This window comes from Ornithorhynchus anatinus, chromosome 1 (assembly GCF_004115215.2).
Source record: "Ornithorhynchus anatinus isolate Pmale09 chromosome 1, mOrnAna1.pri.v4, whole genome shotgun sequence".
In the NCBI taxonomy this organism is placed as follows: Eukaryota; Metazoa; Chordata; class Mammalia; order Monotremata; family Ornithorhynchidae; genus Ornithorhynchus; species Ornithorhynchus anatinus.
Genome location: NC_041728.1, coordinates 112,049,543 through 112,065,080, shown reverse-complemented (window position 1 = coordinate 112,065,080; position 15,538 = coordinate 112,049,543). Strand labels below are relative to the sequence as shown.

The following is a 15,538-nucleotide window of genomic DNA, read 5'->3' as shown; positions in this document are numbered from 1 at the left end:
CCTTACCTCCCTTCTCTCCTTCTACAGCCCACCCCATACACTCTGCTCCTCTGCGCTAACCTCCTCACGGTCCCTCGTTCTCGTTTGTCCTGCCGTAGACCCCTGACCCATGCCCTACCGCTGTCCTGGAATGCCCTCCCTCCTCACATCTGCCAAACTAACTCTCTTCTCCCTTTCAAAGCCCTACTGAGAGCTCATCTCCTCCAGGAGGCCTTCCCAGAATGAGCCCCCCTTTTCCTCTGCCCCCTCCTCCCCTCCCCATTCCCCCTACTCCCTCCCTCTGTTCTTCCCCCTGCCCCTCTCCACAGTACTTGTGCATATTTGTATATATTATTTATTATTCTATTTTATTAATGATGTGTATATATCTATGATTCTATTTATCTTGATGGTATTGATGTCTGACTACTTGTTTTGTTTTGTTGTCGGTCTCCCCTGTTTAGACTGTGAGCCTGTCATTGGGCAGGGATTGTCTCTATCAGTTGCCTAATCGTACATTCCAAGCGCTTAGTACAGTGCTCTGCACACAGTAAGGGATCAATAAATATGATTGAATGAATGAATGGGATAGGTGAGAAAATGGAAAAGAACTTGAAGGATTCATCATCTTCCTTTTCCTGCCTACTCTTGGCTGTACATCATTAGCAGATCAATATTACAGCAATGTGGCAAACTTTTACTTCTACCAGAAGCAAAGTAGTTGTTACTAACTAGGCTGGCATTCCAGTCAAAGAACAGATAAGTCCGCTCTTTCCCAGCCCACTATTTTCTTCCACTCTGGTGCCATCCTTGCCCTTTTTTTTTAAAAAAAAAACAACCCAAAACTTTTTTCCCCTTCTCCCCCAAGTACTGTGGCTTTAAAAACATTTTTCCCTGTTTTTGCATTGCTCTCTATCAGCAGCGTGACTCAGTGGAAAGAGCCTGGGCTTGAGAGTCAGAGGTCATGGGTTCTAATACCGGTTCTTGCCAGCTGTGTGACTTTGGGCAAGTCACTTCACTTCTCAGTTCCTCAGTTACCTCATCTGTAAAATGGGGATTAAAACTGTGAGCCCCACGTGGTACAACCTGATCCCCTTGTATCCCCCCCAGAGCTTAGAACAGTGCTTTGCACATAGTAAGCGCTTAACAAATACCACCATTATCATAGGGGAAGCAGCATGGCTCAGTGGAAAGAGCTTGGGCTTCAGAGTCAGAGGTCATGGGTTTGAATCCCGGCTCTTCCACTTGTCAGCTGTGTGACCGTGGGCAAGTCACTTAACTTCTCTGGGCCTCAGATAGCTCATCTGTAAAATGGGGATTAACTGTGAGCCTCACATAGGACAACCTGATGATCCTGTATCTCCCCCAGCGCTTAGAACAGTGTTCTGCACATAGTAAGCGCTTAACAAATACCAACTTATTATTATTATTATTTTTATCTTCGTGTCTACATCCCCCATCCTCAAAGTTCCCCACCTTTGCCCTTGCCCTGAGCTGGGACCCCTATAGCCTAGGAAAATAAGACCTCCACCCTCCCTCTTCCCTAGCCCATGCCGATCCAGCCTGGTTTCTGCAGTGGTATCAGTCATGGAGACTTCTGGCAAAAGTAAAAGCTAAATACTGGTATATTGTGAAGTGCTTACTTTGGGCTGAGCGCTGTACTAAGCCCTAAGGTAGACACAAGATAATAGTCCCTGACTGGGGTCAAAGTCTAAGTAGAAAGAAATACAGAAATTTAATTCCTATTTTGCAGATGAGGAAATTGAGGCACAGATAAATTTAAGTGATTTGCCAAAGGTTACCCAGCAGGCAGGTGGTGGAATGGGGATTAGAACCAACGTCCTCTAATGTCCAGACCTATGTTCTTTCTATTAGGCCATGCTACCTCCCAGGAAAGCCATCCGCATTATTGCTTACCTGATTCTGGAACCAACACTGATTCAGGGTGGCAAAATTCAGAAAACTGTTCACAGAAAGACATGAATGTTTCCATGTGCAAAATACTTTTTGTGACCTCACTTCTGGCTCACATAATGTGGAATCTAGACTACCGAGAGAAGCAGCATGGGCTAATGAATCGATAGAGCATGGGCCTGGGAGTCAGAAAGTCATGAGTTCCAATCCTGACTCCATCACTCGTCTGCTGGGTGACCTCAGGAAAGTCATGTCGCTTCTCTGTGCCTCATTTATCTCATCTGTAAAATGGGGATTGAGACTGTAAGCCCCCCATGGGAAAGAGACTGTGTCCAACTCGATTTGCTGGTACCCATCCCAACGCTTAGTATAGTGCCTGGCACATAGCAATCGCTTAACAAATATCATCATTACGATTATATGCTTTGGTCAAAGAGCCTTAGGTGAGAAAGATTTGGGTGGAAGATCTGGGTACCTAACTTATCCTCCAGAGGTAATTAACCAGTAGCCCTGAACCTAATCCATAGAGCAATCAGTAAAAACCTTGGCATGCATCATTTTACTGCTGAGAGCATTCTTTTGGGGAGAGAAAAGCTATTTTTTCCCTACAAATGTATTTCTAAAGTACCTTCTTCTGGAAGCTAAATGCCATAGTACTAATTAATTAAGAATCTTAACACATTTTCTCAGAGAATTGAAATGTTTTGCATATATTCCAACTCACCCAAGGCCATCTCCTCCCTTCAAAAATATTCCTGGGCTCTAGCCTGTTGCTTTATCACTAATCATAATGAGTTACTTTTCAGTAGCTAGCAAGATACTCCTGGGCACTGAAGTCTGCAGGATCAATCACTCAATTAATCAATAGTATTGAGTGCCTACTGAGTGCAGAGCACTGATGCTGAGCAAACATATATTTGAAAGAATAAAACTAACCCAAGCACATGGTCCTGAATGGTACAAATGTCTACAGTCTCATTTTCAGCATAATGAAAGGGGGATATTCAATTGGATGCTTATGCACTCATTTATGTGGATTGACTGAAATGGTTATCTTGAGGTTGTTCAAGCAGGGATTTTTGGTTGTGAGATTATTTGCTTAGGTGTGTCTCCTGATTGGCTCTCAAGTTCACTTGATTGACAACTGCAGCCCTTGAGTTTTGGGAGATCTGTACAGATCTCCTCACTCCGCCATTCTCCTTCCTCTGGAGACTGTTTGAGGGGTTACCCCTGCCTCTCTGTTGCCCCCATCACAGGTGGAGAGATAGGATTCGGCCAAGTAGACCCCAAAACGCAATCTGCTGATAGCTGGCTAAAGCCACAGCACTGGAGTTGACTCGAAAACAAGATCAGGCTATGTGGCTTTGAAACCACGACCTTTACCTACACGGCACTCTTTTCCTAAATGTTTGTCTGGCTTTGTTAACTTAGGTCAAAGATGGATATTGCCAGGAAAATTAAAAAAAAAAAAAAACATACTCCACAAGTGTGCCTAAAGATACAGTTACTGTATTTGAGATACCTCAGGGTGATAGTTAAGGTTGATAATTATTTTTAAAGATGAAAACATCATGTCATTGTGCAGTTCAGAAACAACAAATACATTTTTTGATTTTTTCTCACAATGTTGCAGTTATGCTTGTCCAGTACATACTCGATCCTTCACCTTTTTCACATTTTCCCTCCCAAATCCACCCCTCTGCTCTTTTTCTACCCCCATATTCAATCAGTGACCAAATCCTGTCAGTTCTTTGTTCACATTTCCAACCAAATTGAAACCATGCTGAGCCAATCACTTGTCAGATACTGATTGACTACTGCATCAGTCTCTTTGCAGACCTCCCTGCCTCTAGTCTCTTCTTTCTCCAGACCACACTTCTCTCGGCTGTCTGGAACATTTTTCTAAAACATAATTCTGTGCATGTCTTCCCTTCTCCTCAAAACCTTCCAATAATAACCTTATAATAAATAATAAAATAAAATAAAATAAAAATAAAATAAAATAAAATGAAATAAAAATAAATAAATAAATAATAATAAATTAAATAAATAAATAAAATAAATAATAAATAATAAATAAAATAAAAATAAAATAAAATAAAAAATATAATAATAATACTAATAATACTAATAACACTAATAAATACTAACCTTCCTACAGTGCTCTGCACATAGTAAGCGCTCAATAAATACTATTGAATGAATGAATAATTGCCTGTTCCTTCCCTCATTGAACAGAAAGTCCTGCCTAGTACATTTAAGGCATTCAAAGAGTTCTCTCTCCGCTACTCAACCTTGTTCCTTTCACACTACATCTCGGCTCCTCATCTTTGCTCTTTTGAAATCTACTTACTTACTGGGCCTCATTCTCATCTCTTTCACCTCTGACTTCTTGCTCATTCTCTCCCTTCGGAACTTCCTCCCCTTTACATCTGGCAGACCACTGCTATCCCCATCTTCAAAGCCCTTCTGAAACCACATTTTCTCCAAGAGGCCGTCCCTGATTAATCTTTCATCTTCCCTCCCTATTATCCCTCTCCACTGCAACTACTGCCATTATAGGAGAAAAGGTATGGTCTAGTCAAAAGAGTTTGGGCCTCGGAGTCGGAAGACCTGGGTTCTAATCCTACCTCTGCCACTTACTTGCTTTGTGACCTCAGACAAGTCATTTAACTTATCTGTGCCTCCGTTTCCTCAGTTGTAAAATAGATTCATCTCTGGTTCTGATTTCTTGGGGGAACATTCTACTTCTTAAACTAACTTATAAAATATGACTACTTGGCCATTGTAGAAAAAATTTCACTGTGCTGAATGATCAGATCAGAGTACCAGACTTTTCAAGACATACAACCAATTCTCTCTACAGCCAGAATCATTTCATGTAGAAGTTTCCATTATTCAAAGCCTCAACTCATATTTTAGTTGTTTCTTTAAAAAGACTAGTCAGTGTTTCTATTTTGTAAGGGTGTCCTAGACATAATGGGTCAAGCATCCTGATTTATTCAGGGAAATCATCACATTTCTGTAACCAAGGGAATGTAGATTTTTGAAAATTATTTGCCCATAATAACTTTCATCAATTTCAAGGCATTTAAATAAGAAACTTAATGTTATTCATCTTTTAGCTCTTTGTTCTTTGAAAATCCTAAAAAAAGGAAAAAAATCATTTCAGATGAACTGCCATAATTTCTCCCAGGTGATTGGAAACCTTATCTTCAATTTGACTAATTTTCCCAGTTACAGTGCCCTACGCAACCCAGAAACTTGTGGGTGTGGGGATTGTAGTATGGTTGGGAAGTAGCATGGCCTGGTGGATAGAGCCACAAGTTCTGCCTCTTGTCTTCTGTGTAACCTTGGACCAAGTAACATATCTTCTCTGTGCCTCAGTTACCTCAGCTGTTAAATAGGGATTAAGACTGTGAACCCCACAGGGGACAGGGGCTGTGTCTCCCACTTTGGACTGTGAGCTCGTTGGGGCAGGAATGGGTCTGTCGTTATACTGTAGCACTCTAGTACAGAGCTTTGCCCACAGTAAGCACTCAGTAATTATGATTGAAGAACTTGATTAGCTTGTATCTACCCCAGTGATTAGTACAGTGTCCGGCTCATTGTAAGCACTTAATAAATGCTACTTAAAAAAATGTTTTCAAAAGACTTAAATGCCTAATACAGTGATCTGCACACAGTAAGTGCTCAATAAGTATGATTGAATGAATGAATGTTGGCATTAGAGAGGCAAAGTGTGTGGGAACATTATATTATAATTATAGTATATTATATAAAGGGAGAAAGATCTCAGCACTCAAAATGAGGGAGCTGACCCTGTTCTACTACAATTTGTGTTTGGAAAACATATATTTTTAAATAGCATTTATCAAGTGCATATTATGTGCCAGGCCTGGGGGTAGACACAAGATAATCAGGTTGGACACAGTTCCTGCCCCACATTGGGTTCACAGCCTTAATCCCTATTTAACAGATGAAATAACTGAGGCACAGAGAATGTAAGTGACTTGCCCATGGTCACACAGTAGATAAGTGGTGGAGCCAGGATTAGAACCCAGGTCCTTCTCACTCACGACTCAGGGCTCTATCCACTAGGCCATGCTGCTTCCCAACCAAGCATTCCTGGGAAACAGCAGTAAAATTTCTGATCTTCCATTGCTATCCCTGCTCCCTGCACCATGGGCCCTAGCAGCAGAGGTCTAAATATGGAACGGGGTGGAGGAGGGTTGATGGGAAGGAAGAGATAATAAATTTGAGAATGAGACAGTAGCTGTGGAATTACATTACTTGTCAGCTCTGATGCTGAGATTCAAACATCATGGTCAAGATTTAAATTTGTTCAAATCAATAAAATGCATGACTTCTGTCTCATCACAGATAAAAAGATCTTGAGAAACAGCCTGACCTGGTGGATAGAGCATGAGCCTGGAAGTCAAAAGAACCTGGATTCTAATTCTGGCTCTGCCTCTTGTGGCTGCGAGACCTTGGGCAAGACACTTCACTTCTCTGTGCCTCAGTTACCTCCTCTGGAAAATGGAAATTAAGACTAAGCTCCACGTGGGACAGGGACTGTGTCCAACCTGATGATTTTCTATCTACCCCAGTGCTTAGGACAGTATATGGCACATAATCAGTGCTTAACAAATATGATTATCATTATCATCAATACAAAGACAAAGGGTTACCTTGCTGCCTTGGCACTCAGTGAGGTGGTAACAACTCATGAGTTGGTTTATAGCTTGATCAAATCCTCCCTGGGATATAAAGATCATTCTTCCTTATCTGTAAAAGCAGGATGAGCCCAGGTGAAAGGTCCTCTATGGTTATCACTATATGGTATTAGATTGCCTGTAAAACTCAAAAGAACACATACATACATACATTTGGTAACCTGGGGGTTAATAGTAAACATGCCTTGATCAATGTCGCAATCATGTGCACAACCACTTTTCAAACGCCAGGTCATAGCTGTCTACCCAAGATAGACATGCATTGTCAGAAGAAATTAGACTGTAAGCCCGTCAATGGGCAGGGACTGTCTCTATTTGTTGCTGATTTGTATATTCCAAGTGCTTAGTACAGTGCTCTGCACATAGTAAGCGCTCAATAAATACTATTGAATGAATGAATGTATGAATGAACATTCCCTAATTCTCTAAAAGTGCTCTATGCAAAATTCAGTGTAAAAAAACCCTTTATGGAAGAAATGAGTGCAACTTATGAATATTAAAAAAATGGCAGAGTTATATAGAGCTATACTTGTGTCAGAGGTTTCACTCTAAACTTACTTTATGGAAGCTCTATTGGCAGGAAGGTTATTATTTGCTTTGAGGCACTCCTGTTCTATAAAAGGAATTCATCTCAGAGCACTGGGATTTGACAGTGCCTAAGGTTTTTCATATTTTTGGTAGACTGTCATTGCAGTAATGCTCATCATTACAGTTTCCATGGATCGGTTACATGCTCAAAACAAAGAGAAATCTCTTTATATTAAGAAACTAAACAGTCAAATAACTAAGTTCTTTCTGCATGCAGCTGTTCTAAGATATTAGGTTTCTTTGGGATGAAGTATATTTGTGCTATACTTTGGACTAAATTCTGCATCTGTTATTCTTTTTCAAAGATGCCAGTTAGATCTCATCCACCTGTGCTATTGTGGATGAAACAAAACAATGTGAGGCCAATATTGTATGATATTAATCAATCAACCATTCAATCAATCTTATTTATACATTCAGTTAATCATATTTATTGAGTGCCTACTGTGGGCAAAGCACTATGCTAAGAGCTCGGAAGAGTTCAATAAAATAGAGTTGATAAACTTTCCTTGCCTACAGCAAGTTCTAGTCTAGAGGGAGAGACAGACATTGATATAAATAAATGAATCACACCTATGTACCTAAGTACTGCTGGGCTGAGGGAGGGGTGAATAAAGGGTGCAGATTCAAGTGCAAAGGAGTTCAGTCTTGGATTTGTCCACCTGAATGGGAAATTATGCTGCTTGAAGGTAAGTCTGAGTAGCAAGAGTCAATGAGCTGGGTGACTATCTCCTGGACTGGCTTGAATTCTTCATTCATTCATATATATTGAGCACTTACGGTGTGCAGAGCACTGTACTAAGCACTTGGGAGAGTACAGTGTCACAATAAACAGACACACTCCATGCCCACAATGAGCTTACGGTCTAGATAATACATGGTACTTGTTAAGTGTTTACTAAGTGTCAGGCACTGTACTAAGTACTGGGGTAGATACAAGACATTGGAAACAGTCAATGTCCCACATGGGGCTCAAAATCTTAATCCCCGGTTTACAGATGAGATAACTGAGGCACAGAGAAGTGAAGTGAGGTGCCCAAGGTCACACAGCAGACTAGTGGCAGGAAAGATCACCTAGCTACTTTGCTATTGCTGGGCAGACCAACCTCGGATACAGCTGTCACCAGCCCCAGCAATACCATTTCTACTTGGAACCTAGGAATTGAAATTAATTTTTATCTACTCCAGTGCTCAGAACAGTCCTTTACTGTGTGTCAAGGACTGTTCTGAGCACTGGAGTAGATAAAAATTAATCAGGTTGGTCACAGTCCCCGTCCCACATGGGGCTCACAGTCTAAGAAAGGGGGAGAAAAGGTATTTCCATGAATGTGAGAGATGTTGTCTTTCCAGCCAGCAGAACCCAAACGATTGCATACACAGACTGAATTTTGCAAAGCTGGCCTCCAGCTGGAGGAAATGTTGTATCTGTTCTTCAGGTGATCCTCAAGGAGTTGGGAAAAGCAGATCAATCAGTCAAGCAGTCTGGGGAATTTATTGAGGGCTTACTCTGGGGAGAGTGCTTGCTACTAAATGCATGGGAGAACATAAATCTGTACAATATATTATGGTTAGAGCACAAGCCTGGGAGTCAGAAGGACTTGGATTCTAATCCCGGCTTCACCACTGGGCAAGTCATTTCACTTCTCTGGGCCTCAGTTCCCTCATCTGTAAAATGGGGATTAACTGTGAGCCTCATGTGGGACAACCTGATTACCCTGTATCTATCCCAGCACTTAGAACAGTGCTCTGCACATAGTAAGAGCTTAACAAATACCAACATTATTAAAATGGGGATTAAGACTGTGAGCCCTATGCGGGACAGGGACTGTGTCCAACCTCATTATCTTGTATCTACCTCAGCACTTAGAACAGTGCCTGGCACATAGTAAGTGCTTAATAAATCCCCCGTTTAGATTGTGAGTCCATTGTTGGGCAGGGATTGTCTCTATCTGTTGACAAACTGTACATTCCAAGCACTTAGTACAGTGCTCTGCACGTAGTAAGTGCTCAATAAATAAAACTGAATGAATGAATGAAATACCACAATTATTATTATTATTATAATAAAGTAGAAATGGTAGGCACGACTCCTGATCTCAAGGAGCTTACAATCTAGTGGGGGAGACAGATATCACAATAAATTATAGATTGAGTAAATAGCGGAGAATAAGTTTAGGTACATTCATTCATTCAGTCAATCATATTTAATGAGCGCTTACTGTGTGCCGAGCACTGAACTAAGCACTTGGAAAGTACAATTTAGCAACAGAGACAATCCCTTCCCACAGTGGGCTCACAGTCTAGAAGAGGGAGACAGATATCAAAACAAGTAAACAGGCATCAATAGCATCAATACAAATAAATATAATTATAGACATACAAACTTCATTAATATAAATAAATAGAATTATATATATGTACATATATACACAAGTGCTGTGGGGTGGGGAGGGGGGTAGAGGAAAGGGAGCGAGTCGGGGCCAAGGGGAGGGGAGGGAGAGCAGAAGAAAAGGGGGGCTCAGTCTCGGAAGGCCTTCTGGAAGGGGTGAAGTACATAAGTGCTGCACCGCTCGATGTGGATTAAACATCAGAGAGCTTAAGGGGTACAGAGAGCTGATGCAGAAGAGAGGCTGATTAGGATTGGACACTGTGGAGTTAGTCAGGGAAGGCCTCTTGGTGGAAATATGGCTTAAACTTGTCCTCTAGACTGTAAACTTGTTGCAGGCAGGGATTATGTCTGTTTATAAACTCTGTTTTATTGCACCTCCCAAGTGATCCCAAATGCACACAATAAGCACTCAATAAATAAGATTGAATGAATGAAGTCTAGCTTTGAAGGTGAACTATGAGGTGAACTGTCATTCAGGCCAGAGGCCGGATGCGGACAAAGGGTTGGTGGAGAAACAAAATCCTACTTCTCACCCAATATCTCACATGCTTTTCAGAATAGCGTCAAAATGGGAAAAGAGTAGCCCCCAACTTGCTTCCCAGTTGGAGGGAGATCTCAGCGTGTCCAATCCTGCCTCGCTGAAAGCAGTGTGGGAGCTAGCAATGCGTGAAGAAATTCATTAGAAAAAGAAATTGGATGTGATTAATTTTTTTCTTAACACTGATTGACTAAGACAGCACATTTCACTAACATTTATACTGTAGTAAAGCCTAATTATGGATTATTTTAGCAAGAGACAAACCAGACTGACATAAAACATACAGTGAAATTTTAAAGGGCAGGTTATCTCCTTCTAATTGCTCAGTAATGGCTTTCCAATTTTATTCAGAATTCCATATCTACAAGTAAGTCCCAAGTATTAGAGTGGATTAAAAACACAACACAGACTGGCAGAGAAAAACTGGGAAGGAACCTTTTCATTGAAAAGTTAATAGAAACACACATAAATTATCTTGCCTTTAGGCAATAAGCCCCATGTGGGACAGCTACTGTGTCTGATTAGATTAGATGCACCCCAGTGTTTAGCAAAAGGTGTGACACATAATCAGTGCTTAACAAATTCCACAATTATATTCTATTACTTTTCAGGGCCCTCTTTATTGGAGGTAGTTGCACAGATTGCACAACATCCAGAAGGAACTATAGAAGATGTCTCATAATAATAATATTAATAATAATAATAGTGGGATTTGTGAAGCACTTTCTATGTGCCAGGGACTGTACTAAGTCACGCGGTGGATACAAGCAAATTGGGTTGGACACAGTCCCTGTCCTTTCTGGGGCTCACAGTCTCCATCCCCATTTTACAGATGAGGGAACCGAGAGTCAGAGAAATGACGTGATTTACCCAAGGCCACAGAGCAGACAAGGAGGCTGGATTTGAACCCATGACTTTCTGATTCCCAGGCTTGTGCTCTATCCACTATGCCATGCTGCTTTCCCAGCATCCAGGAACTCCACAAAGCCACACTGATGGGAGCATCCCAGAATGCTGCAGGCCCAAGGGTGATCAATTGGGATTAGTCTTTCTATTGGAGAGCAGAGGACCTGAGCTCTACCTGGGGGAGGTCAATCAATCAATCAATCCCATTTATTGAGTGCTAGAGCACTGTACTGAGCATTGTCTCTCACTGAGTCCTCATGTGGGCTTTTTTTACTATTATCCACCATTATCCATGGGAGAAGCAATGGTTGCCCATTGGTTAGTCACCTCTCCTCTATCTAACTCTCCTTTGTCCTTCCTATTTAGATGGGGGCTAAGCTGGGGCAATTGAGGAACCCTCTGCCTGCACCGGCATGGTCCGTGCCCCAGATTCACTGCCTACCCAGAAACAGGTACAGGCTCTCTTCTGCACCATCGAGGAGATCCCCATCCCATCTTGCTTTCTTCCACTCTGGAGGAAAAGGGGAACAACACCTACAGAAGAGGCCTCCCTAAAATCCTGGCAAGGCTAGTGGCCTCGATTGCCATCGCTCTGACTTCGAGTATGCTGTGGATTCAGAATCACAAGGGGTCTGAAATTCTGCTCCTTCAGCCTCAGCTCCCTACTGACTTTTGTTTTTATTTTGTATGTTGTGTATTTGACAGTGTCTCTTATGTTGTTTTAATGCTTTATTGTTTCGTGCTCCTGATGAGTCTGTCTCAAGTCCTCTCCCCAACCTTTATTATTAATATTATTAATGATAGTAGTTAATAATAATGGTGGCATTTGTTAAGCACTTTCAATGTACCAGGCACCGTACTGAGCACTGGGTTCGATGAAAGCAAATTGAGTTGGACACAGCCCCTGTCCCACATGGGGTTCATAGCCTTTATCCCTGTTTGACAGATGAGGTAACTGAGGCCCAGAGAAGTGAAATGACTTGCCCAAGGTCACACAGCAGACAAGTGGCAGAGCCGGGATTAGAACCCAGGTCCTTCTGACTCCCAGGCCAGTGCTCTGTTCACTAGGCCGAACAGATTGTGAGCCCCTCAAGGGACAGGGCCCTCATCTAATTTGCACTTGTGTACTCTTTCCCAGTACTTAGTATACTGCTCTGCACATGGTAAGTGCTTAATAAATACTATTATTACTACTACTTTGGGCTCAGTTTGGAAGATGATTATTTATTTGGCTTTAGTTCTTTGTACTGCTGGCTCTTCCTGCTGATTTGCGCTTGCTCATGTTAGTCCCCTGAGCAGTAAACTTTTTTTCCCCAGAATCCTCTCCTTTGCTTGGGACCTTCCCTTAAAATTATCTCTGGCAGAATGTCTACCTTTGCCAGTATGTGGATGTTTTACCTCATATGACATTTTGTTTACTTTCTTACTGCAGAGCAGCAGCCTAATATATTCTTTTATCAAAGCTGTTGCTCATTTAATGCCTCTCTCTGTTTTTGACAGCGATTTAGGGATTTAAGACACTGCTTTATAAATTAGTTAGGCTAACAGAAGATGCTTCCTGTTTGTTAGAACATTACACCTTTCACTTGAGAAGGAGCATGCTACATAAAAAAAAGAGCATTTTGAGGGGAAAAAGAGCCATAGGAGATCTATACATTGCAAGTTGAGAATCCAATTAGTGAAAGCTTAGTTCTGTTACTTGAATTCATATTTGTGAATTGCTCCTCTGGTATGAGTTGGTAGCATAATCTTTGGTACAGAATGTGCTAGTAAAAAATAACAGGGGAAGATAAGTGCAGAATGGGCTAATTTTGCATACTAGACTGAGTTTCAAACAACTCCCTAGGGCCTGAAGATTTTCTAGCAGTAGTCAAATTTATGGGGAAAACAGCACATCACCCAGGGTGACAAGGAGAGGAGAGAGGGTCAGATAACTCTATTCAATGAGTGGTCATGTATCTAAGTCCTAGAATGTCCACATGTAATTTCTAGAGGGAAGACCTGTCCATTCATCTCACTCAGTGCATCCAGAAAAGCCCCATTGCTCTTCCTTGTTTTCAGTGATGATGATGATGACAATCAATCTTGAACACAAACTGCATTAAATAAAACTGAACTCTGACCACTTAGATTACTAAAATAATTGACCTAAGTCCTCTTATCCCTCTTAGGGTCGCACTTGGAGAGTTTCCATTATTCTACCAGTCTTGACTATGGGAGAGAGAGTCAAGCAGAGGCATAACCATTCCATTCCTAGCTTGGCCAGTGGCTAGCGAGGGGAAGGCAATCTGCTACAAGTCAAAACTCACCCGTGCTGGGCAGCAGAGGCATGGGAAAGAGTCGAGGGTGGAGACTCAAGTTTACTGTGCAGAAGGAGGCAATGGTATACCACTTCTGTAATTTTAACCAAGTAAACACTATGGATACACTACCAGAAGGATTGTAGATGAAGGTGGAGTGTTCTGGGAGAGATGCATCCAAAACGTTGCTATGGGTCGGAGACGACTCAACAGCATAAGACAAGATGAGACAAGTTCTCTCAAGACCCCTAGCTAATGTTATCGAGAAGCCCTGAGGTCAAAGGGGCTAGTGACTCATTCACACTAAAATATTTTTGTTTCTTCCCTGTCACACTTGATTGATTTATTGATTATCACATTGAGTCTGCACCCTTGTCTGTCTGACCTCCACTGTGGATTGTTACACTCGGTCCTCCCACAGTGAGTGTTTCTGCTTGGATAGAATGCTGTTAGGGAACTCAATAATTTTATTTGGATGACACCGTCTATTTGGAGAGGACTTCAGTTAGAACTCTGAAAAGCAGTGTGACCTAGTGGATAGAGGATGGGCCTGGGAGTCAGAAAGACCTGGATTCTATTTCCAGCTCCACCACTTTGCTTTGTGACCTTAGCCAAATCACTTCACTTCTCTGTGCCTCTATTACCTAACTTGTAAAATCAAGATTGAGACTGTGAACCCCATGTGGGACATGGATTGTGACCAACCTGATTAACTTGTATCTACCCCAGCACTTAGTATGGTGCCTGGCACATAACAAGCCCTTATAAGTGCTTAACAAATACCAAAAATAAAAACAAACAAAACTCAGTGCAGAGTGGGAAGAAACGGTTTGGAGCACTTTATGTGGCATTGGTCAAGCTGCAATTATTCTTCAGGAATATGACCCCTGTGTCACACACAAGATCTGAGTGGTTCAGGAACCAGAACCATCATTCAGGATAACATCCAGAAAAATGGACTTAGTTATTGTGTAAGAAAGATATTCCTCTACAACAGTCCTCTGAGCTTTATGAAGAGAAATTTGTATTTGAAAAGCAATTTCAGACTGAACCTTTTATTCCCAGAAAAGAGGGCAGCTAATAGGTACTGATGGTCAACAACTTACATTTAAATCCATTCAGTTCACTGGACTGTGATAAGTTCCCAGCTTCATGTGCATGACTGAGTAGATGTGTTTCATGAATCTTGTTTTAAATCAGAAAATGCCCAGTCAGAAATGTGATGGGGGAAGTGAAAGATGACTTTGATTCCCATTCACAATGCTTGGCATAGTGGATAAAGTACTCGTCTAGGAGTCAGCAGGTCATGGATTCTAATTCAGACTCTGCCATTTGTCTGCTTTGTGACCTTGGACAAGTCATTTCACTTCTCTATGCCTCAGTTACCTCATCTGTGAGGTTGAAATTGTGAACTTCAAGTAGGACAGAGACTGTGCCCAACCCAATTTGCTCGATTCCCTTCCTGCACTTAGGACAGTGCCTGGCACATAGTAAGCACTTTAAAAATTCCAGAATTATTATTATTATTATTATTGTTATTGAGAGAGTCTAAGATGACCGTTGAGATAAGGAGGCCACTTAGTAATGCTGGGATGAGACATTGGCCCAGTGCCATTTCAAGGGCACCTGCATCTAGACCCAGCCTACTCCAGCCTATCATCTCTCAGCCACTTACTTCTTGGGTGACCTTGGGCAAGTCACTTAACTTCTCTATAGCTAAGTTTCCTCATCTGTAAAATGGGAATTCAATACCTGCTCTCCTTGCCCCCCAGACTATGAGCCCCATATGAGACAGGGACTATGTCTGATTACCGTATACCTATCCTAGTGCTTAGTACAGTGCTTGAACCACAGTAGGTGATTGATGACTAACACTATTGCTATTATTATCATCATCATCATTATTATTATTATCATCATCAACATTACGATCTGCAACCCCAGTATTATCAGAGGTTATGATCAGAAGGGAAGAGAAAGAAGAAAATGGAAGGAGGGCCATGCTTATGTTAATAATTGGCATATTTTGATAATGAATAAGAGCCTGAAATTTTTAGTAAATCAATTATAGCATTTATAAGAAATAGAACTAAGACATATGAACCTATAAACTCCTTGGCCCAATTGCTCAGCTCCATCCCCAGAAATTTAAGACAGACCAGAGCTGGAGGAAGTAAAGAGAAGACTG

The 15,538-nt window shown here is 41.6% G+C and overlaps 1 non-coding gene across 1 annotated transcript; it reads left to right on the top strand.

Moving 5' to 3' along the window:
* Positions 1-13,211: 13,211 nt before the first annotated feature.
* On the top strand, positions 13,212-13,349 carry LOC114815539. Its single transcript, XR_003763329.1, has one exon. It is a non-coding gene; the product is annotated as a small nucleolar RNA SNORA7 (small nucleolar RNA).
* Positions 13,350-15,538: the final 2,189 nt, after the last annotated feature.